At 42.4% G+C, this 23558-nt stretch overlaps 1 protein-coding gene across 5 annotated transcripts in view; it reads right to left on the bottom strand.

Moving 5' to 3' along the window:
* ndst1b (N-deacetylase/N-sulfotransferase (heparan glucosaminyl) 1b) overlaps positions 1–23116 on the bottom strand; it is a 177232-nt gene extending 154116 nt beyond the window's left edge. Inside the window, exon 1 of one of the 5 annotated variants that reach the window (XM_060936389.1) lies at positions 22986–23116. The gene's annotated coding sequence lies outside the window, so the exon portion shown is untranslated. Of the gene's footprint in view, positions 1–18537; positions 18823–22613; positions 22684–22718; positions 22966–22985 lie in introns of those variants that run through there. The other 4 variants (XM_060936391.1, XM_060936390.1, XM_060936392.1 and 1 more) reach the window with 4 other exon arrangements.
* Between the last annotated feature and the right edge of the window lie 442 nt (positions 23117–23558).

The following is a 23558-nucleotide window of genomic DNA, read 5'->3' as shown; positions in this document are numbered from 1 at the left end:
TTCATCATACGTAGCAGAACCCTGTATCCTAATCCTGATCCAACATGGGAGAAAATAATTGGAGTGGAAATTAAAATAAGGACGTTCTGATGACCAGCGCGGATCAATTCTTGAATCTTGTAGGTCAGAAGATCCTTCAGACAGGATGGAACTCGAATCACAACGTGCTTGTTCTAATACCATCGCACCAGGTCACTCAGAGCTACTCGAAAAGCAAACGGCGTAATCTAGACCTATTAAAAGAAATGCATCGTTATTTAACAAAGAAAAAAAAAATTATAACATGGCACGAGGTCCTTCTGGTAAAATCGTGCGCTCTGACTGGTTCCTTGACGGGAAGAATTTTCCTGGAACGCCCATGGATGATTACGGACGTTCTTTCCGAGGCGCTGGCTTTCGATGGAGAAAAAGATGAACTGGGAAACAAAAATGGCCGAAACGCAAGACCTCGGTCTGATATTTTCCCGTAAAGACCGAGCAAGCGAGGTTAATAAAGAGTTAGCAACATAATGAGCAGCATATTTGTCTTATTAACTTGCAAAGGAGAAGAAGAAAAAAACCCCGGAAAAGCCAACACCGTACGCTTTCACAACAACTTATCCATCAGACGTCCCACAACATTAACATGCTGCATCATGGATTATTCCCCCCCCCCCAACAGCACCCTTCACCTTTTTTGATTCTCTACTCAAACTATAAACTCTCCTTCTCCACCAAACGTAAACAAATACAGAGATTTGATACACCGATCTCAAATATCGCATCTGCAGACAAAATGAGAACAGGACAAAAAGGCAGCAGCTTTACCGGGAAAACAAGCCGCCACAGCGCCTGCCAATAAATAACCTCAGGGTAGTTCAGCAGCGTCCCATTTACGACAGACGACTCATTCGAGATCTAATAGCGCGGCGCAAATATAAAACAAGTCCGAACAAGTCACTGAATAAAGACTTCAGCAGCTCGAAGGAGAGGGTGGGTGGGTGGGGGAACGGTGCAAAGCTATTATACGCTTATCAGCGAGGACGACGGCAGGGTGAAACAGAGGGCATGTATAGAATAATGAAAGGATTCTGAATGAACTGGGGGTCTTAAAAATGTTATTAAAATTTAAATTCCCCCCCTTTACCGTTCTGCATCGTGTGTGAAAACCCCAGGAGAGCAGATCAGCGGTTTCTGAAACAACCCACCGGTCCATCTGTCTCAAACCAACACCCATACCACAGCGATAAAAAAAGGTCACATTTTGAGATCACGATTTTTCCTCCGTTCTGATGTTTGAACATCGTGAATGTTAAAAAGCTCTTGATTTATTGCATCGTGCTGCTGTCGAGGGATTGGCCGATTAGAGAACTGCATCGAACAGCAGGTGGACGTCCGGATGTTCCTTCTATAGTGGCCGGTGAGCGTAGTCGCATTTAATGAAACCATGGTTCTTTGATTTTTGCGACAGGAACAAAATTTCTAAGACGTTCCGATGTGCGCCAACAGCGATATCTAATTTGCGTAAAGTTGAAAATCTCTGGACTCGCGTCACGCTGTCGCTTGTTGCGATCGCGAAAATCTGGGTTCGCTACAATGCCTACGCTGCTTTGTCACTTGCGAATGTGAACGTGATACAGTACCTCACGTAACAAGCAATATTTTACGACAAACAGCCACCAGTCTGTTGAACGTATTGTTCGATGCCCGGATTTATCAAATGATACGATCTGCTCCGTCGTTACACCCCTGCCATGAACGGCAATTACATAACTGAATTTCATTAACCACGCCTAGTATTTCCAGTCCCCCTTTCAGGACATGGTGTGTTGGCCAGGCGTCTGAACAGAAACGTTTCTGAGACTTGACTCAAACAAGGCGCGTCTCCTGGAACCTCCACGACTGACTGCATTCTCATGAAATGTGCATGTATGAGAAATGCACAAAGTCGACTCATTTTATTTCAGCCGTGAAACATCAGTAATGCTCTCAGCATACAGTAGCAGCCTTTGAGGCACGGAGGCATTTTCCTCGCCGAGATACAGAAGACAAATTGAATTTTAACACCCCGTTCTGTCAGACAGCCAAGATCAGTGGTATCTCCATGACAAATCACATACAGCTGATGGAAGCCTGGTACGCCAATATTAGTTGAACGTTGTTTCTGGTTCGAGTGCCCATGGGTTACTTGGACAGCACAATTTCCTAACCAGGACCCTTTTTTTTAATAGAACCAAATACACAACCAGTTTACAGTTATTTTGATGCGGAGTTTTCTTCCTGCCCATCTGGAAACGTAAAGGGCAAATTTAACGCGATACAGATCAATCCGGGTCCGAAAGACAACGAATCCAAGCTGTGCCTCTTAAGAGCGTGCAAGAAACAAGAGGAAAGAAACCTGATGACCAGATGGCATCGTTTGGACAATGTGAAGAAGAGGGAGGGGATGGAAGGATTCAGCCAGGATTCAGGAGCACCCCCGCGACGAAGACAAACAGTTATGCAGTCCGTCACTCTGGCATGCTCCTCTTGAAGATTAATTACTCTTTCCACTTGCTCGACAGAATGTGAGCTTGGCGTAGAGGCCACGGGCGCTCGTCGACAATGACCCTGAACTCCCGCGAGCGGGCACCTGGAGACCAGGAAGTTAAGCAGGTGCGCTTGAAGATTAACACGGCAGCACAGGATACAGAAAGTGCTTTGGAATGAACGGCATGTGGATATTCGAGAAGGAGGTTTAGTCATGGTGTACGATCGGACAGATACCTTAACGTTGACTGAAGGGAAAGAAAAAAGAAAAAAAAAGCATCTCTGTCCATTAACATCTACATGTTCAATTTTCTTAACACCCAATCGAGTTCCATATTCCAGTGGTCGTCAGCCATTTTGTGTCCAACCGCGAAGAACTTTCTCAACCCTCTCCATTTGGGACTATCCAAAATCATCCTGATCTCCTCAGACTTTGACAACACGATCTCTAGAATTTACGTCGAAAAAAAGGACGTGCGAAAAAGGAAAAAAACACATCCAGCGAGCAGCAGTTCTGCAGGAACAAACTCAACCAGCCACTCTTTGCAACCATGGTAAACAGAAAAGCATCTGAGAATGCACAACATGAAGAGGACGGATGACAAGAGCAGAGGACCATGTCAGGTTCTACTAGTCCTGTCAGCCAAAAAACATGAATCTGAGGCAACGTTGGGCCCAAGATAACTCAAACTGGTCAGTTAAAGAGTGGATTTATCAATCTTGCAATAGAAGGCCTCATTTTCAATGATCCCTCAGTAGTCCGGGTAAACGAGAGAAGCGTTTTGAGAGACCAGGAACGAATAGAAAGTATTCTGGGTTCTTGAGATGTTCATCAAGACTACAGACCTCGAGTCCAACCACTATCGCGTTTGTATAAAAAAAAAAAAAAAAAAAAAAAAAAGTTACACAATAGGAGTTGTTGAAATTCAGAAATGGACAGGATGGTTTCACACCACTCCATCATGTTTTATGCCGCGTTCCGTTTATCTCAGAAGTCGGAGCTGGGAATGACGTCACACCCGAGCTGGTGGTGGATGGAGGCCAACGTTGGCCATTGGATCAATACCAGTTCTATCCATCGGCAGCAATACCAGTTTATAATGTCTTAGTTAGTATTTTGCGCATACAAACAACACAGCAACACGTCCACAGAGAGAAGTTGGGACAGTCCTGTGTGTACGACTTATTTAACGAGACGCAAATAAGACAGAATTGCTAATAAACCGTATTTTTACTGATGATCCATGGAGAAACCATTTTGGATTTTGAGGTCGGAGTTGGCGAGGTTCTTCTGACTAGCTTTCAAATTTTCAACTGGGAACTCGGAAACAGACCTCCTCGGACTCGAGCTCACGTGATCTGAAACCCGTAAACGTAAATCCAAAATGGCGGTCGCTAATAACTACTAGTGTGGCCAGTGATAAAATTCCGACAAAAAAAAAACCTTGATAAAATGACAAGTGTCCACAATTACTCTCGCAAATCATCCTTCAACATGTGGTAAACCAAAGTTTCAACCCGAAAGTTTACACAGCGACCAAACAAATCCTAATTCGTTTGTAAATTTAATAATTTCTTACCTCCTGAAGTCGGTCGGAAAAGAACGAAATGATGGATGACGACAAGTTGACTCGTTATTGCAGCTGCGCAATAAAGTCCCATTTTGAGCTACACGAAGACAGATAATCCATACAAACGCACGAGGCGTGTCGGTGTTCGTTTACCCGTTTCAAACCACGCGACCGCAGAACGTCACCAATGGACCCAAGGAGGTCTATTCCGACTTCCTGGTTCAAATGGAATGCCCTATTACTCCTTAAAACATCACCTCCCCCTTTTAGAACCTGGTCAGAATGGATTCCAGGTGACCATCACATGGGAATGACCGCATGTCTGCACTTTCAAATATCTCCCAATACTATTAAGCCAAGCTTAATAGACGAACGCAACGGAGAAAAGTCTTTAGGCTTCAGTCGAGTGCTAAGTGCTTTACCATACGCACAAAAGACCAACGTTTAAAAGATCGGATGTCCTTTCTTGAATTGAGGTCATAAGAAAGGCAGAAAAATGTGTTCATGAGCAGCAGTAATTCCTTTCAAGCATGCGAAAAAAATCTGAATTGATCCTTAAAAAAAAAAAAAAAAAGATTAACAGTTAATGAAAAAAATTTCTGCGGGGAATATTAAACCCCTCAGATGGTTTGGATGTAAAAGCAATTGTTCTACAAATCAGAGCCCGTTCCATTCATTAGTCTGCTTGAGTGAGACTTCAGATCTCAGCTCAGCTGAAAGTCCCTGCTCATACAAAGATGCTTTTAATCACTGATGAGCAATTAAATCATGTCAGCATTCTGCCACAACTAATCAGAATGCCAGCAAAAAGGGAACATTAATTAGAGAAGAAAGCGCTACATTATGCGATGGGACAACATGGGTTTTAATTATGCAGAAGGAAAAGAAACCAGCAAGAACGTGCTCATCTGCCTATGTCAGAAGAGACCTGATGGCCAGAACGTTCAGGAAACCAAAGATGGTTCTTACACAATGATCTCACAACTAACCTATTTTAGTTCAGCTTTGTGGATGGAGATAAAACCATGCCAGTGCGCCAACGCGCCAACGCATCCCTGGCTGTACATCAGTGCTGTTTTGAAGGCCAACACTATTATCATGGAAGCGCTTCATTAATTAGAAACAGCCAATACTAAGTAGAGCATTATTAAGTCTCATTTCAGTTTACTGGACTCGTACATCTCTTTGAAATATAGTGTTTAATCGATTACACTAAACACATTAGCTGCGTTGTATTGTAAAGTAGGACTGTAAAAGGGGAAGAGAAATCCAGTTCAACATTTTTCAACATGGAGCATCAGTTTACAAGCCAAGATCTGGTCACATGGAATCCATAGTGCCACTGAAAATCAAAAAGCGCTTACGTAGTAAGCAGGACTCGACATGAAGGACTGCCCGATTGTCCGGGGCAAGTGGGATACGTCCTCGACATAGCTGACCAGGCAAGTTGGAATGAGCATATATTACAACCAACTAGCACCACAAAAATGAGGCTGATCTTTTATTTCAGTCCCTAAAAGCGTCCCGCACTACATATCCACCATTATGTCTTGACCGTTTATTTAGTCTCGGTTTCATTTACTGCTTTGCAGGTTATTTTATATCCCCCTGCTGTTGTAGTATGGGACGCATACTGTTTATAGACCCCTTGTGCATGACGTCACGCATCACGTGATAATTACAGCTGGGGTCAGATAGACATCGTCTTTTATGCAAGCAAGGCTCAATCTGCCTTCAGTCTGGTTAATTTTTGTGCCGTTTTTGCTTCTTCAAACAGAGAAATAGATAAAAGGCATTACCGTCTCCCTGCTATCAAGAAAAACGCTAATAAATAGAAGCAAACGCTTTAAGAACAATGAGGAAATGAGCAGTTAAAGAACACGAGCTCAGCCTGAAAACTCCAGAGAAATTCACGATTGTATTTAAAATGTATTTTACAAAAACAAAGTCGGAAGTGAGGATGGAAGAGTTTGCTAAAGAATCTTGTTTTATTTGTTTTTCTCCTCGCATTCGAGTTAGTGCCTTCATGAAAGTGTTTGATTTTCTTACAGGTGAAGCCGCTTCCTTATTCGACACAGAAACCCCAGATTGGTTTCAAACAACTCGGGCATAAAAAAAAAAAAAAAAAAAAACCTCAAAGAGCGGCATGCGCGATAAATCCTGAAAGAACAGAACAGATTAAGAGCAGAGAGAGCTGGATCTCTGTTTCTGTTATCGGAGGAACACAGTCCTGTGCAAAATATTTATATATCTTTATCATCCACCTATAGGTTTATTTGAAGAAGAGAAAAAAAAAAAAAACGGCGCTGCATCACGACAGACCAGCTGCACTGATTCAGTTACAGGTTGCCAGGTCTGTATAAAAACACCCACAACCTACATACTAAATTTTAAACTCAAACATTATCCTGTCTGTCATGATGCAGCACTTTTTTTTTTTTTAACCTAGAGCTGAATGATAAAAAACCAAAAATAAATAAATAAATTATATATATATATATATATATATATATATATATATATATATATATATTTAAAAAAATTATATATTTTTATATATATATATATATATATATATATATATATATATATATATATATATAATTTTTTATTCTCAAACACAGTACTGTTCAAAAGTCTTGGCACCTTGTTTTCTTCATACAAACTTTGCTATAGATTTCTATTTTATGATTTCTACATTATCGAGTAACGAACCTACAGTCTGAGAGAGTTCTACACAAAAACACACTGAACTTTACAACAGCTGCATGCTGGCGAAATGGAAATAAAATCAACTAAGGCAGGAAAAACTATTTTGGATAAAATGGTTATTGTCCGTTACAAGTAAAAAGTAACGGATAACTAAACTTTAACTCAATGTGCGATCTTCATTTTATGTTGCACTTCACAACTATTCTATGGTTTTCCTAAAAAAAAAAAAAAAAAAAAAAAAAGATGGTAGTACTCGCAAAATAGGGGGCAAGTGGAAATTAACCCCCACTTGCCCCCCAGGGCAAATGGGTTTAAAAGTTAATGTCAAGCCCTGGTAAGTACTACTGGTGTAACAGTTTCAGTACAGGACTTTTGGTATGGTGCAGATGTGTACCGAATACAATCAAGGCCAGCCTTAAAAAAAAAATAAAATTAAAAAAAATTATATATAAAAAATTGTTGGCGGTGACCCGGCCGGATATTTAAAAAAATTTTTTTTAAATATGTTTGCGGGTGAAACATATGTAGATTTAAATTAAAAAAAAAAAAAAAAAAAAAAAAACCTTTTCGGCCTGCCGTATGGCCCCTACCGTACACTGTGCCCATATTGACTGTTGCCAAAAACAATACGTGCAGCGCCTAGCAATTGGTCCATTTGACACGTTGACAAGAAAGCCGCCGTCTCATTGGTTATTCAGCGTGTTTGCTAAAACGGTGTCCAACAACCATGCTGACTCCAAGCGGTTTTTAATATCTATAGCAGTGAACAACACTAAAATGGTGCAACTTGATTGTTCGGATGTGTGTATAGACGAGAATGCTGATCTAAGTCATGTACGTGTCTTTGTTCGTACACATGATACAAGGGGGAAACACGAAACCTACTGTCGGTGCTGATGAACTTGACTTCTTAAAGGAGAACTGAAGGCAAAATTTGTGTCAGAATTCTACTCATTTTATTAAATATCGGAATGCATTTCTGATCGCTATTTTGTTGCTGCTATAGCAAGTTGAGTGTTTGAAATATGCTCTGTAATATATCAGTCCATATGTCAAAGCAACGGCCGTCAACGAGATTCGTTGAGACCTGTGCAAGACATCATAGGACGGAAGTAAAACATACAGCGGAAATCGAAGTGACCGACATCTGCCAATGTTGTCAAAAGACGCACGCACCCTCTTTCGAACGCTGATGTAATCAAGACAGAAGTTTTGTTTGTTTTGATAGCAATCAGGAAAGTTAAAAAAAAAAAAAAGTAGGTAGTAATCGTCATTCAAACTCGTTTTTGTGTCCGAAATTGCTCACTTCTCCCTATATAGAGGACTATCTAGCAAACTCATTCATAAAATGAAAAAACGCTTTCGGACACTACTCCATCGCGCTGGTATTTACGCCATTACCGTCGCACAATTAAAACGTGCCAGATCAGTCAGCTGGTGGGTTTTCAAAATAATAAATCCATATTATACTGAGCATATTTCCCAGATTAAATCAATAACAAAGTCCCTGCATCTTTCAGTTCTTTTAAATCAAGGCTGAATACTTTCTTCTTTGCTGCCGCCTTTTATTAAATCACATTTGAGACTTTTAATTTGATTCCTTTCAGCGCGGCCGCAATGCATGATGGGATATATTGCTTTGGTTAGTGACCATCGTTGTACACTAATTTTCATGATGCATTGAGGGATACTTTGAGTGCACTATAAAGGGTGTAAATAATCCTCACTAAGGTTTCGGACAGCATTACAAAATAGCGTCCTCGCTATATAGTGAGTAGGGGGCGATTTCGGACACATGGTTCGTTTGGAAAACAGTTTTCAAAATGGCGGCACTGACACCTGGCTGACACTTCACGTTTCGAAGTCTCGTGAAGATCGCGCGGATAAGCGACGCCTTCCGTGGACCAAACGAACTAAATTCAACACGGCTAAAAACCGAATAGGCCAATAAGTATAATATTTCATTGCAATTAGTTGCCAATACGGGTCACGATATAAGGTTACTAAAACCGAAAACGTAATTGAATAACACATTAATTAAGAAATAAAGCAAGTTTAAAAATGACTTCAGTTCTCCTTTAAGTTTCACATTTAACTCTGTAGTTTAGATGCTTCAGTATTATTTTTGCAGATATTATAACGTCATGTTGTACGTTACAAGATTGAGACATTTGATACTTTAAAGTTATAGATTTCTGTGTCAGACATTGATTTTTTTTTAACGACGTTATGAATTTGTTTTGTCTCAAATATTAATTTTTCTAAAGCATTATCTGCAGGTCAAATAATTATTTGCTGAAAAATGAACTACACTGTTGCAAGGCTTGTAATGTGTGGGTTTTTACAGTGGTATGCAAAAGTTTGGGCACCCCTGGTCAAAATTGCTGTTACTGTGAACAGTTAAGCAAGTTGAAGATGAAATGATCTCCAAAAGGCATAAAGTTAAAGATGACTCATTCCCTTTATATTTCAAGCAAAAGCAATTTTTTATTTTCATCTTTTACATTTTCAAAATGACAAAAACGGCGGCACGGTGGTGTAGTGGTTAGCGCCGTCGCCTCACAGCAAGAAGGTCCTGGTTCGAGCCCCGTGGCCGGCGAGGGCCTTTCTGTGCGGAGTTTGCATGTTCTGCCCGTGTCCGCGTGGGTTTCCTCCGGGTGCTCCGGTTTCCCCCACAGTCCAAAGACATGCAGGTTAGGTTAACTGGTGACTCTAAATTGACCGTAGGTGTGAATGTGAGTGTGAATGGTTGTCTGTGTCTATGTGTCAGCCCTGTGATGACCTGGCGACTTGTCCAGGGTGTACCCCGCCTTTCACCCGTAGTCAGCTGGGATAGGCTCCAGCTTGCCTGCGACCCTGTAGAACAGGATAAAGCGGCTAGAGATAATGAGATGAGAAAATGACAAAAAAGGAAAAGGGCCCGAAGCAAAAGTTTGGGCACCCTGCATGGTCAGTACCTAGTAACACCCCCTTTGGCAAGTATCACAGCTTATAAGCACTTTTTGTAGCCAGCTGATAATCTTTCAGTTCTTACCTGGGGGATTTTCACACATTCGACCTTGCAAAAGGCTTCCAGTTCTACAAGTTTCCTGGGCTGTCTTGCATGCACTGCTCTTTTGAGATCTATCCACAGATTTTCAATGATGTTTAGGTCAGGGGACTGTGAAGGCCAGGGCAAAACCTTCAGCTTGGGCCTCTTGAGGTATTCCATTGTAGATTTTGAGGTGTGTTTTGGATCATCATCTTATTGTAAGACCCGTCCTCTTTTTAACTTCAACTTTTTTACAGATGGTGTGATGTTTGCTTCCAGAGTTTGCTGGTATTTATTCGAATCCATGCTTCCCTCGACCAGTGAAATGTGCCCTGTGCCACTGGCTGCAACACAACCCCAAAGCATGATCAATCCACACCCTGCTTCAGAGTTGGAGAGGTGTTCTTTTCCTGGAATTTGGCACCCTTTTTTCTCAAAATATGCCATGGCCAAAAAGTTCAATTTTGATTTCATCAGTCCACAGGACTTGTTTCCAAAATGCATCAGGTTTATTTCGATGTTCATTTGCAAACTTCAGACGCTGAATTTTGTGGCTAGGACACAGGAACGGTTTTCTTCTGATGACTCTCCCATGAAGGTCATACGGTATTTGTTCAGGTGTCGCTGCATAGTAGAACAGTGCACCACCACTCCAGGGTCTGCTAAATCTTTCTGAAGGTCTTTTGCAGTCAAACAGGGGTTTTTATTTGCCTTTTTAGCAATCCAACGAGCAGTTCTTTCAGAAAGTTTTCTTCATCTTCCAGACCTCACCTTGATCTCCACTGTTTCTGTTAACTGCCATTTCTTAATAACATTACGATCTGAGGAAACAGCTACCTGAAAACACTTTGCTACGTTCTTGTAGCCTTCTCCTGCTGTGTGAGCATCAATTATTTTATTATTCAGAATGTGAGGGAGTTGCTTAGAGAAGCCCATGGCTGTTGATTTTAGGGACAAGTTTGAGAAGTCAGAGAATTTATACAGCTTTGAAATCTGCATCATCTGACCTTTCCGAACGAAGAATTTGAACAAGCCACAGCTCTATAAGCTAATTAAGGTCTGGAACCTTGGTAAAAGTTACCTGAGAACTCAAATGTACTGGGGTGCCCAAACATTCACATGGTGTTCCTTTTCTTTTTTCACTCTCCAATTGTACAAAACAAAAATAATACACAAATCTTGCATAAAACGCTGAAAAGAAATGTCTCGTCTTTACCTTTATGCCTTTTGGTGATCAGTTCATCTTCTGCTCACTTAACTATTCACAGTCACAGACATCTTCAGTAAGGGTGCCCAAATTTTTGCATGCCACTGTATATGGCCTGTTTGAAAAAAAATTCTCCCCGCAAATACCTGGTGATCTTAAAGGGGTCCAAAAAAAAGTGTGTTTGCTTCCTACCTACTGGAATTTTTCATGCCATGTTAGCATCAACAAATAATTTAAGGCGGGCCTTAACAGTCGGTTTTTTTACGTGTGGAACATATTTCAAATCCGAGCTCCCACATGAACAGATTAAACAGCGGACCGTACGTTTGTTAAGTCTCCGACGTGCACTTCACGCACGGCCAAGCTAGCGAACATCACGGCTAAGCTGGAGCTTGAACACCTTCTCATTCAGGTCTCCTGGTTGGGAACACTTGGGTTTCCTGGTGAAATGCAACGACGGACAAAGACATGTGGATAAGACGAAAGCAGTGTTCAGTATTAATCAGGTACATGTCGAACTTGATCGCTCATACCGTAACTGCCAGCAGATGTTCCCTTTCAGAGGACAATGTGGAGAAATTATTTTTTTCCAGACAGGCCATATAAAAATCCACACATTACAAGCCTTGCAACAGTGTAGTTCATTTTACAGCAAATAAAAAGATGTTCTTTACCAGCTGGGAGGTCCGTATCATGAAACATCGTGACCGAGGTCTTGAAAGTACTGAGCGAGGCCCTCTGAGCTGAGGTCAGTATTCAAGGCCGAGGTCACGGTATTTCACCATACGGACCGACCTTAAGCTGGCAAATAATATTTTTATTTTTTTCTTTACCAAATTCCAACAGAAAACGAGAGCGCCCGAAAGGGAAAACCGAGCCGAGCCGCCATTTTGAATCCTCATTCACAGCTGTAATGCAAATTGCTTCCTCCTCGGTATACAAGTGCACTTCCATGGCAGGAAAAAAAACTACATTTTGCCGCCTATGTAGTCCCCTATTTATACAAAATTGGAGTCATTCAGGTTTCAGCCATGTTTTTGCTCGGCGTTAGCGAGTTACAGGTTTTTAGCTTTCTCCTGCAATGCTCTCTTTTATTTCTTCTTCCTCAGGGTAGTAAAACTCGCTTTCGCTGTGAGCACTGCCGTTATCGCTATCCATGCTGTAAAATTAATGCCATTCTCCTGAGAAATGCTACCAAAAATGTACAAGATTTTTGATAATCTTATAAATCTTTTTTTTTTTTTTAAATGTTGACAAAAAAATGCTACCATGTTTGTTTTTGTTGTGAACAAGCGAGTTGCCAGAGGTCCATAACCGGGGTCCGTACCGTAGGATACGGACCCGCTCGCCAGCCAATCAGAGTGCAGGATTTGATGGAAACCGGACTGCGAAAAAAAAATCATTTTATTTACTGGAGAATTTCAGTGGTTTGCAGCGGATTTCTTATTTAAATTTCATTTTATCTATATTTTTAGTATTTCTCACTTAAAATGTTATTAAAACAAACTGTTGGTGTTTACAGAAGTTCATCATAAACAACCTGTAATTTTATGTTGTGCATTTTTTAATTTGCGCTCGCAGTGCTGGGGCAAAATCATCATCGTCGTCGTAATGTTTTTAGGACGCCATTTCTCCCTCAGTTTTCAATCAATCACCAAATTTCACATGAATACCTCTGGGCTGAATTACGTTGCTATGACACTTTTGGGCTGATCCGGAATGATCTCTGAAAAATGGGATTTTTTTTTTTTAAATCACTTATAAAACTGAAGAAAAATAAAATAAATCATGAAAATTGACAAAATCAGGGGTTTTTAATTATTTATTTTGTTCAGTGCGGCAGGGCGCAAGTTTCCCCTCACTAAGGCCGCACCAATTCAATTAGTTGGTTCTCGGAATCGCCGCTTGAAGAAAATGCAAAATGAAAAAAAAAAAAATCGAAATCAAACCCCGGCAACAGAAAAGGTCACGTGACGTCGAAAACCAATCAAATCGCCCCTTTCACTTTCGATAAAGACTTGTGGAAGAAACATGCCTGGGGAGGGGAGTCCTGCAAAGCCTGTGTTTGTGATTGTTAGGATACTCAGCGAACAGAAGCGGAAAATCTTTGACAGGTGTGTTGAAATTCTGTTTACTGGTTTGCCTGTATTGTTTGGTCTATTTCCACCGCTAATTTTACAATCAGAGCATTTTTTTTTATTTTATTTTGCCCACTCGCTTCATATTTTTCCTGAAAAAAAAAAAAAATCAGAGAACCAACTAATTAAATTGGTGTGGCCTAACCGTCATTCTCGATCTCTTACCGTTCCGGATCTATAGGGTACGGTGACCAGACGTCCCGGTTTGTAACAGACAGCGCAAATTACCGTGACTCGTCGCAGTCTCTGTCTAGTTCCTCTTACTGTACCAAAAATGAACCGAACCGTGACTTCAAAACCGAGGTACGGACCGAACCGTGATTCGTATGTACCGTTACACCCCTAGTAAGTATTAAAGGTGTAAACACTCCTCCGCCACATTAGTCTGTTCAGACAGAAAAAAAAAAAGCCTGAAATCAGTAAGCTCACAGCGCAACCAGATAATTTTCCTCTGAGCATGCATTTTGTGCATTATTGTTCCCGGGAAGGTTTATAAACACAATCTGTCTACTGCTTTGAACGTTCTGAATGGCCTGCTTTCCACAACTAGTCAAATACAAAACATTTTCTCGTTATTACAAATAAAAAGAGGTAGCGAAGGCACTCTCGAACATTCTCAACATCAAAATTTATAGTGTTTGAAATTACAAGCAGTTCAAAGTATGTGATTTAAATGATTTCATGCCGGTCCTTGGTACGGCTGCTTCTGGTTCAACTCAATGAGCCAGGTTCTGGGGGCGGAGCTTTGTATACATGGGCGGGAGGATGAGAGTGATGTTCACCAAAGCAAAGCATCTTTCAGCGCTCACCAACATGTACTTCTAAACCCTAATCTAAGGCGGTAACGGCAAACAAGAATGAAGATAGACGAACTTAAATTTAATCGGATTGAATCTGAAACTAATTGCATCAGTGCTGAACTGAATTTTATTGAAATCAGGAGCGAATTGAAACATATCGAAGCGATCACATCTAACTATCGTCGCGAATATGTTTTGAAATGTGCATCATATCACTCGAAAGAAAGCGAAATTCACATCACTATTTTTCTATTTCACTTGTATAGAGGAAAAAAAATGGATGTACATCTACACTTTGGTAATTAAACTACTTTTGTGCGAGTGAACACGACAAGTAATTACGATCCTTAAGAGACTTGGATACTCATCGTAATAAAAAGAAACCAAACTGTAACCGGTTGATTAATGTTCAAAGCGTTACGCAAAATCTGTCGTTGTCAATTTTTCAGTTTTCTGAACCAAAGCTCATTAAGCAGGGCCTCAAATGTCAGAGGAGCAATACCGATTCAAATAAATTTCCCGTCTCTCTTACGCAACAGGCTTTTATAAATAAACTTCCACCAGTACACGGAACCGAGAGCTGCGTTCAGCAGACAACCAGCGTGAGAGAGACAGATCGAGAGTTATAAGGAGAGCAGCGGGAGTCTCGGAGAGCGTTCGGATTCCCTCTGCCCCGTCCAATTTGTCTGATTGCTCATGGCGGACTTTCCCCCTGTTATCATAAGGGCTAAAGCCTGTGGTGCACAGCATGAGCTGAAGAGTATTAGCAGAGCTACAGATTGGAGGGCTGCCCGAGGTCATCCGGCTTCAATACGCTATCAAAGATGGAAGGGAGGGGGAAGGGGGTGTTACCCTTGGGAAAATGTGATCAGAATTATTTCCAGCGCTGTACCTGAAACGCACACGTTCAGGTTTCTGTCACCTTTTGAAACGGGATGAAACGCGGAAAAGCCAAGGACGCAAGTATTGACCTACTTTGAGCAAAATCAATCCAGCACCGAAGAGCGTATAAAAGAACGGCACGTTCTCTAACAGGCATGAACAAGGGGAAAAAAACAAAACAAACACGCACGTTGTGCAGGCTCAGGCTCAAAGTTCACCATTTACTGGCCCGAGCTACTAACCTGAGGCAATCTGGAAGCTTCCATTATTGACTCAAGGTCTTCCCCTGCGTTCCCGCCGACATCTTTGACAGGGTCTTCGCTTTCTTTTAATAAAGACCACATTTGATTTTTGTCAGAGCCGAGCCATTTTGTTTATAGGCTCACGCTCACACACACACACACTAGTTTCGAACTCAGAAGATTTATAACACCACAAACCAAACAGAGCTGTTCGTCTATTCTACATGTCCATTCAAAGAGCTCTTCTCTTCTCACTGTGGAGTTTGTTATCCTTTTCAACATCGCTCAGCTTTCCGGTTAAAAAAAATGCAAGCGCCTCAGTTGTTGTCATCGTCACAAACACTTTTTGTACGCACACAAACCAAGATCCCGGATAAACATTCTGTTTCGAAAAAAAAAAGACCTTAATGCAGTTTACAGCTTGTTTAGATTTTGCATTTAAACACAAATGCGAAGCTTGGAGGATAGAATGTCTTTTGTCGACGCTACATGGCCTATTTCCTTTAGGAGGTTTAAAACTCAAAGCTCTACTAACTTATCTTTGTCTTATAAGCTACTTACGAATCATTAAGACTCTCCTTACTTCATCAGCACTTCAATGCTTTCGTGCCTAATACAGATTAGGCTTATTTCACAGGCAGCCTTGTAAGCAAAACAATTAAGCGACATCGTTTCATTACAAAAAACACACAGCAACTTGACCTAAGTGGACTCGAAACCGTGACCCCAGACTGTACAGTCTTGTTTAGGTTTAGATTCCAGTAATACAACCATAAAATTCAACATCCTGCACTCACAGAAAGCTACTGGTTATAGATGTAAATCCCTTCGCTGATTCTAACCATCTTTACACAGCAGCTCACCCAGATGTACGGCTGATGTTACAAACCAAGCACGTGTTCAAGTGTGCGCCATTAAGTCTAGTGCACGCTGCATGAGTTTAGCCCCGATTTCCCACTCGCCAACTATTTTTGGCACTCGCCGACGTCCCTCTGGACACTCCGACACAAGGCTCAAATATTTTCAAGCATGTTTGATTTTCTCCGTGATGGATAGTCTACACAGTGTGTGAACCCTCTGCGACTACTGGCGAGAACGGCACAAAGAAAAAGCCAAGGAGAGGCTGAAAGGAAAGAAATACCCAGTCCACACAAGGGATTTTGTACCGATACGAAACTACTTTCGTACCCCAACACCTGTCCACACTAGCAACTATACCGGTACTGTAGCGGTATAACTGTATCGGTACGAAACCCACAAATGTATGGGTTTCGTACCGGTACTGTAGCGTGGACAGATGAAGCGGTTCTGTATCGATACAAATATAAGGCGCATGCGAAAACAAAACGACCGTGGAGCTACATGGAGCAAAGAAAGGGGGGAGAAAGGAAGAAAGGAGGAAGAGGGGAAAAGGGAGAGAAAGGGAGGGGAAGAGAAGGGAAGAGGGAGAAAGTGAAGGGGGAGAAAGGGAGATTTGTTTTCTTTGTTTCTTTCTCAATTGCCTCGCGCGTTTTATATAAGTCAACTGAATAAATGACCACCAGAAATACAGACTGTACATTGACAACAAAAAGCACACACGTTTCATCCGCCATATTCCCGGAAGGAAGTTACTCGGTAACCACGGAAACATTTCGCGCACGCGCATTTCAACTACCATGAAAGAAAACCGCAAACATTTCGCGCTAGTGTGGACAGATGTACTAAACTGTACCGGTATACTTTGTATCGATAGTTATACCACTTTCGTACCGGTATAAGTGTGAACACAGCATAAATGTATCTGCTGTCACGCGCAGCAGATCCCTGAATCCAGCTCATCATCCATCTATTTGTGTAAGAACAAGGCGGCTAAACGCAAGCACAATAATGATGCTTTGGTCAGAAATTTCATTTTTAACAAACCGGTACTTTTTCATTTTTATTTTTGCACGATACCTCCAGTTCTCTTTGCGGAACAGACGATCCTCACTGTCTGACTCCCCCTAACCAATCCTTCCTCCACATTTCTCTCACTTCCCTTTTTTGTGTCGATATCAAATATGGACCAAGTCACAAATTCACGTGAAGGACAGCTCAGCTTCCCCCCCTCCGTGAGAAAGCAAGATTTATCGTGCCTTAAATGAGCCTCGTCTGTGGCCGATTAGGTAACGTATACACGCCTACATCTACCAAGCAACTCATCACAAGCAATTAAAAATCAGTGCACACACGGCTTTAAATTAATACTCCATTGTTGTTCAACGTAATATTTAATACCGTCGGCCCTTTATGTTCGTTTACAAAATTCAACAACTGCCCCTTATCCAGTCTAACCAAATCACAAATACACAGGTTATTTTTCCCCCTCAGTAAGGCAAAACGTGTTGAAATTCTTGTCTGGTGTAACCACCGGTACACTCCAGAAGCACAGTCGGGAGTGCGTTACTCCACTCTTAACACAGCGATGTGCCAATGATTACAATGTTTAATCTATGAACGAATGCCAAATCACACATTTTAATGGTTTAGTGTCTAATTAATGTCGCGAGAGACAAATTATTTCCTGTTCTCACTTTTGTGAAACAGTCGTTCCCTTACCAAGCTCACTCGTTTTTCTCTCACTCTGCACAGCTTGTCACTTTACCAAGAAACTGGAAAGCGTAAACACCTCCGTCCTGACGACACGACTTTCCCGTGCTGATAAACTTTGCAAAGCGCTGTGACAATTACAAAGTGCTTACAACCAAAACTCCTGTCACAAATGCTAAATAAATAAATTCCTCCTGAACAAAAACCACCACATCAACGATTCAGAGCTGGAAAGTATATACGAAAATAACGCACCTCCTGACCAGTCAGGTTCTAGCATTTAACTGTAACGTGGTATCAAATGATACCACTGAATTTAGTGGTGTATAAAGAAAAAACGGAGTTCTTGATTAGTCTGAAATAGCAGCGAAGAACAGCAGTTTGGTAAAACAACCAGGAAATGGTACAAATTCCACAGTGAAAAAAAAAAACTTTTTTTCTTCTTGCAACTTGGAAAAGGGAATAGTCTCGAAAGTATGTCATGTAATGTAACATAATGGATGTGTTCTGAAGTGCGTTTTATTGGACAAACACAACACCAGTACAGGACGAGTCATTGAAAAGTCTTTTGGCCGACAAATTTCAAGCATCGAGCTTGAATACGAGCATCAGGAACGATGAACAGGCCTTGTATTACTGCAACATAAATTGCAGAGAAAAGTCTAGCACATCAGGGGTGGGTTTCCCAAAAGCCTCTTCACGTTAAGAGCATCTTAAAGTGCCATTCCACCATTGGATGTATTCTTTGGCATAAAATACAATATATTTTATGACAACATGACTAGACAGAGAAATCTTTCAGCTTCAAAATGATATATCAAACATAATTTTTTGACAACGACAAGTATATTAATTTTGCGACCAAAGTCACCTACCCTTTTAATTTCCGCGCGGTAGTGAAACGTGAGGTCATCGGCAGGTTCCCCTTCTTGTGTACCACGTGTCGGTCTATTTTTAGACCAGGAAACCCCCAAAGTGAGAGAGTCATTTCTCCTCGTATATGGGGGCAAAAAAAATTGCGAAAAATTGAGTTAATCTTTCAGTTAGCTAGATTTATTGGTATTAGCTAGATTTATTGGTATTATTTTTATCGCGTTCTATCCGCCATTGCTGATATGTGCCACGTCACGTGGTACACAAGAAGGGGAACCTGCCGATGACATCACGTGCGGAAATTAAAAGGGTAGGTGACTTTGGTCGCAAAATTAACATACTTGTCGTTGTCAAAAAATTATGTTTGATATATCATTTTGAAGCTAAAAGATTTATCTATCTAGTGATACCGTTTATATATGTTGTCAAAATATATTGTATTTTATGCCAAAGAATACATCCAATGGTGGAATGGCACTTTAAGAGAGAGTGTTCATTGTGCTGCTCGCTCTACCATTTAAAGGTCATAGGCAATGGTCGGAGGTGAAATGTAGAATATCAACTTTGTTGTCTAGAAGAACGACCCAAACAGCAAATTCAATCTTCCTGGTGTCTAATTTGCACCCTAAAACTGAATAAAACGGTTAAAATATACTGTTTTGCCCAATTTCCGAAGGTTTGTTTACATCTCACTTATGCGCATTTTCACCGCCAGGGGGCCATCGTTGTGACGTCATTTAAGCCAAACAGACTGGGAACAGTTCTGTGTGTACTTGCGAACAGAGCACACGTGTACGGACTTTGGTCGTGAGAGGTTGTGTAAAATGTCTGAAAGCGATAGCGATTTTGAAGTAGGAACTCTCCAAATTGAATATCGAGAGGTGAAACCATGTATGTATGAACCTATGGCCATCGGTGAACGTGGCTCACTGGTTTGACCGTGCGGCCTCGGAATCGGACAGCGACTCGGCTGACTCTGATCGCGGTGACCCCGGACCTCAACAAGACTCGCGCCCAAACAATTTATCCTGGTAGTTATGATAAATTCTTACTTTCATCATAATACTAAATAAGAGCCCTTTTGAAGAATAATTAAACCGCCCTCCCTAGTGGATATAGATAACGATTACTTGACAGTACGCCGGTAGGCCACATTAGCCTGCCATCCGCGGCATTATACTATTTATAGCCGACTCTAAGCGAGGAAATATCCCTTTGTGTCATTTCCATAATGATTGTACAGGATCCCTCAGGATTCTTGACTTGTCAATTGCAAGCAAAAGTAAAAATGTTTATCTCCAATCGTCTCCTTTTTGCTTGAGCGTTGCTGCTCCGTTTCTTTTTTGACTGCTTGATTTTGTTTCACGCGCACAATCCACACTCTCTGCCTCGTCTCCTCTTTCGGAAAAAAACAACCCTCTGGCTTCACGCGCACAATTCACTCGCTCCGCCTCTTCTCCTCTTTTGGAAAAAAGCCAACCCACTCGCGCCACCTCTTCTCTTTTGGAAACTCTCGCTCCGCCTCTTCTCCTCTTCCGGAAAAAGCCAACCCACTCGCGCCGCCGCCTCTTCCCTTTTGGAAAAAGCCAACCCACTTGCTCCGCCTCTTCCCTTTTGGAAAAAGCCAACCCTCTCGCTCCGCTTCTTCCGGAAAAAGCCAACCCACTCGCTCCGCCTCTTCCCTTTTGGAAAAAGCCAACCCACTCGCTCCGCCTCTTCCCTTTTGGAAAAAGCCAACCCACTCGCTCCGCCTCTTCCCTTTTGGAAAAAGCCAACCCACTCGCTCCGCTTCTTCCGGAAAAAGCCAACCCTCTCGCTCCGCCTCTTCCCTTTTGGAAAAAGCCAACCCACTCGCTCCGCCTCTTCCCTTTTGGAAAAAGCCAACCCTCTCGCTCCGCTTCTTCCGGAAAAAGCCAACCCACTCGCTCCGCCTCTTCCCTTTTGGAAAAAGCCAACCCTCTCGCTCCGCCTCTTCCCTTTTGGAAAAAGCCAACCCACTCGCTCCGCCTCTTCCCTTTTGGAAAAAGCCAACCCTCTCGCTCCGCCTCTTCCCTTTTGGAAAAAGCCAACCCTCTCGCTCCGCCTCTTCCGCAAAAAGCCAACCCTCTCGCTCCGCCTCTTCCGCAAAAAGCCAACCCTCTCGCTCCGCCTCTTCCGCAAAAAGCCAACCCTCTCGCTCCGCCTCTTCCGCAAAAAGCCAACCCTCTCGCTCCGCCTCTTCCGCAAAAAGCCAACCCTCTCGCTCCGCCTCTTCCGCAAAAAGCCAACCCTCTCGCTCCGCCTCTTCCGCAAAAAGCCAACCCTCTCGCTCCGCCTCTTCCCTTCCGCAAAAAGCCAACCCTCTCGCTCCGCCTCTTCCCTTCTGCAAAAAGCCAACCCTCTCGCTCCGCCTCTTCTCTTCCACAAAAAGCCAACCCTCTCGCTCCGCCTCTTCTCTTCCGCAAAAAGCCAACCCTCTCGCTCCGCCTCTTCTCTTCCGCAAAAAACCAACCCACTTTCTCTGCCTCTTCTTTTTTGGAAAAAGCCAACCCACTCACTCCTCCTCTTCCAGAAAAAGCCAATCCACTCTCTCTGCCTCTTCTCCTCTCTCGGTAAAAGGTAAAAACTTCTTCCTGAACCGGTCCTGTTGTTACAGTTCACTGCACAACAATAAGGCACGTTTTTTCTTTGGAAATTCCCAAACGCACGTCTGCACTCAAGCCGAATGGCAACGTAAGTAAACGGAAGTGGACGCAACTCAAGTGGTTTGTTTGTCTTAAATGGCATCACGCACCGAGTGGTCATGAACAGAAATTCGCCACGAACCGCACTAACTTATTTTAATTATTACTTATTAACAATACTTCTTGGGACCAGAAGAAAATTACAGAGAGTTTAACATATAGTTTCAAATGTGCATAAATTGAAAACCGTTGCCTATGACCTTTAACAATTTTTTTTAGAAGAAGAAACCTGTCACATGCACACTTCAAGCACAGTGAAATTCATCCTCGGCATTTAACCCATCTGAAGCAGCGAACACACGCGCACACACCCAGAGCAGTGGGCAGCCACACCAGAGCACCCGGGGAGCAGTCAGGGGTCAGGTACCTTGCTCAAGGGCACTTCAGCCCAAGACTGCTCCATGTTAACCTCACTGCATGTCTTTGGGGGAAACCGGAGCACCCGGAGGAAACCCACGCAGACACGGGGAGAACATGCAAACTCCACACACAAAGGCCCTCGCCGGCCGCTGGGTCCAAACCCGGAACCTTCTTGCTGTGAGGCGACCGTACTAACCACTACACCACTAATGATCTTTGTGCTGCGATGCTTTTAAGGAACTCAGGCCAGAACTCCTACGTCGTGATCCATAAGCGCGACGATTGACGACTAATGATTTCTCAACCCTCCACGTCGACAACACTAACGATGATTGGTCGAGGTCCGATCTTGTAGCATTACCAGTCTCCTGACCAAAACACGGCGTCCCTCGATCCTGACCATCGTGAAAGACAAAAATAACGTGGCCTGATCCCAGGATAAAAGCTTCAAACAAACAAACATATCTTCATTAAACCTTTTCTGACAGGAAACCTTGAAGGTTCTCCACCAACTGAAGAACCTCAACTAAATCCTGTCCAAAAGAAGGACGATGATACAGGAATTAAACCAATTATTCAAATAGTACCAAGACCTTTTCTCAAAATATGCTCTAAGTAGCCTACAATAAAATGAAGCTCATCTGAGGCGATTAAATAACCGTTAATTTTTTTTTTTTTTTTTTACCTCAGGTTCATTTGAAACAAACAGCTAGCTGAAAGAGAACCTAGCCGAGCTATCTACTTATTAAATTAAACTCGACAGTGACTGAACTCATCACCAGAGATCAGTTATAACCTAAATCAGTCTAATTATGAAAATTAGTGTAAAGTCGAGGTTTAATTCAACAACAATAGCACGTTAGCTAAGTGTTAGCTCACTGTATATTGATTTATTATATAAAACCAGACCCATTTAACTAATATTACCAGAGGAACAAAAAGAAACAGCACTGGCAGACTGATAATTAGTCAATATACTTATTTCTGATAATTACCCAACTGTTTGTTTGTTTGTTTGTCCAGGAGTTCTTTAAAGCTGTTGCTAAATTCAGCTAACTAACTAAGTAAGTAAGTAAGGAAGGAAGTAGTGGAGATCCTACCGTACGGCTCGCGCGCAGCGGATATCCAGCTTTCCACAATCCACATGGATAACTTCCGGTTACTGCGGCTAGTTGCTAGTTTAGCTCGCTAAAAGCCTCAGGTTATTGTGCTGTATTTGTTTATCTAGTGAACTCGGTAGCATTCTGAGCTGCTAATCTGCTAACAGCATGAAATCTAGTAGTGTGTTAATCAAACGCCTGCTACTAAGCAAGGAAGCTAGCTAACATCAAATCTCCATTAAAACCCGTGTAGAAATAAACACTCACCCATTCAGCGGTGTAATGTAGTAACCCGGTTGTGAATTAATGATTTAAGAAGCGTATTGTACGCCTGCGTGTCACATTCTGAGCCGAAGTGGGGCGTCCGTCCCGGTTTTTAATGTAGAGCTGTTTCTCTACTGCTGCTGCTGGCAGAACACAAGATAAACTCCTCTCTCTCTCTCTCTCTCTCTCTCTCTCTCCTCCACACTGAGTGCAGTGCACTCGAGCAGCCGCTAGAGGGCGATCAAACATTTTGTCATAATCATCACCGAGATTGCCTCAGGGCGGCACGGTGGTGTAGTGGTTAGCGCTGTTGCCTCACAGCAAGAAGGTTCGGGTTCGAGCCCCGGGGCCGGCGAGGGCCTTTCTGTGTGGAGTTTGCATGTTCTCCCCGTGTCCGCGTGGGTTTCCTCCGGGTGCTCCGGTTTCCCCCACAGTCCAAAGACATGCAGGTTAGGTTAACTGGTGACTCTAAATTGAGCGTAGGTGTGAATGTGAGTGTGAATGGTTGTCTGTGTCTATGTGTCAGCCCTGTGATGACCTGGCGACTTGTCCAGGGTGTACCCCGCCTTTCGCCCG

This window comes from Neoarius graeffei, chromosome 12 (genome assembly GCF_027579695.1).
Source record: "Neoarius graeffei isolate fNeoGra1 chromosome 12, fNeoGra1.pri, whole genome shotgun sequence".
Lineage (NCBI taxonomy): Eukaryota > Metazoa > Chordata > Actinopteri > Siluriformes > Ariidae > Neoarius > Neoarius graeffei.
The sequence above is the reverse complement of the archived record's forward strand: the minus strand, read 5'-3'. Positions and strand labels throughout refer to the sequence as shown.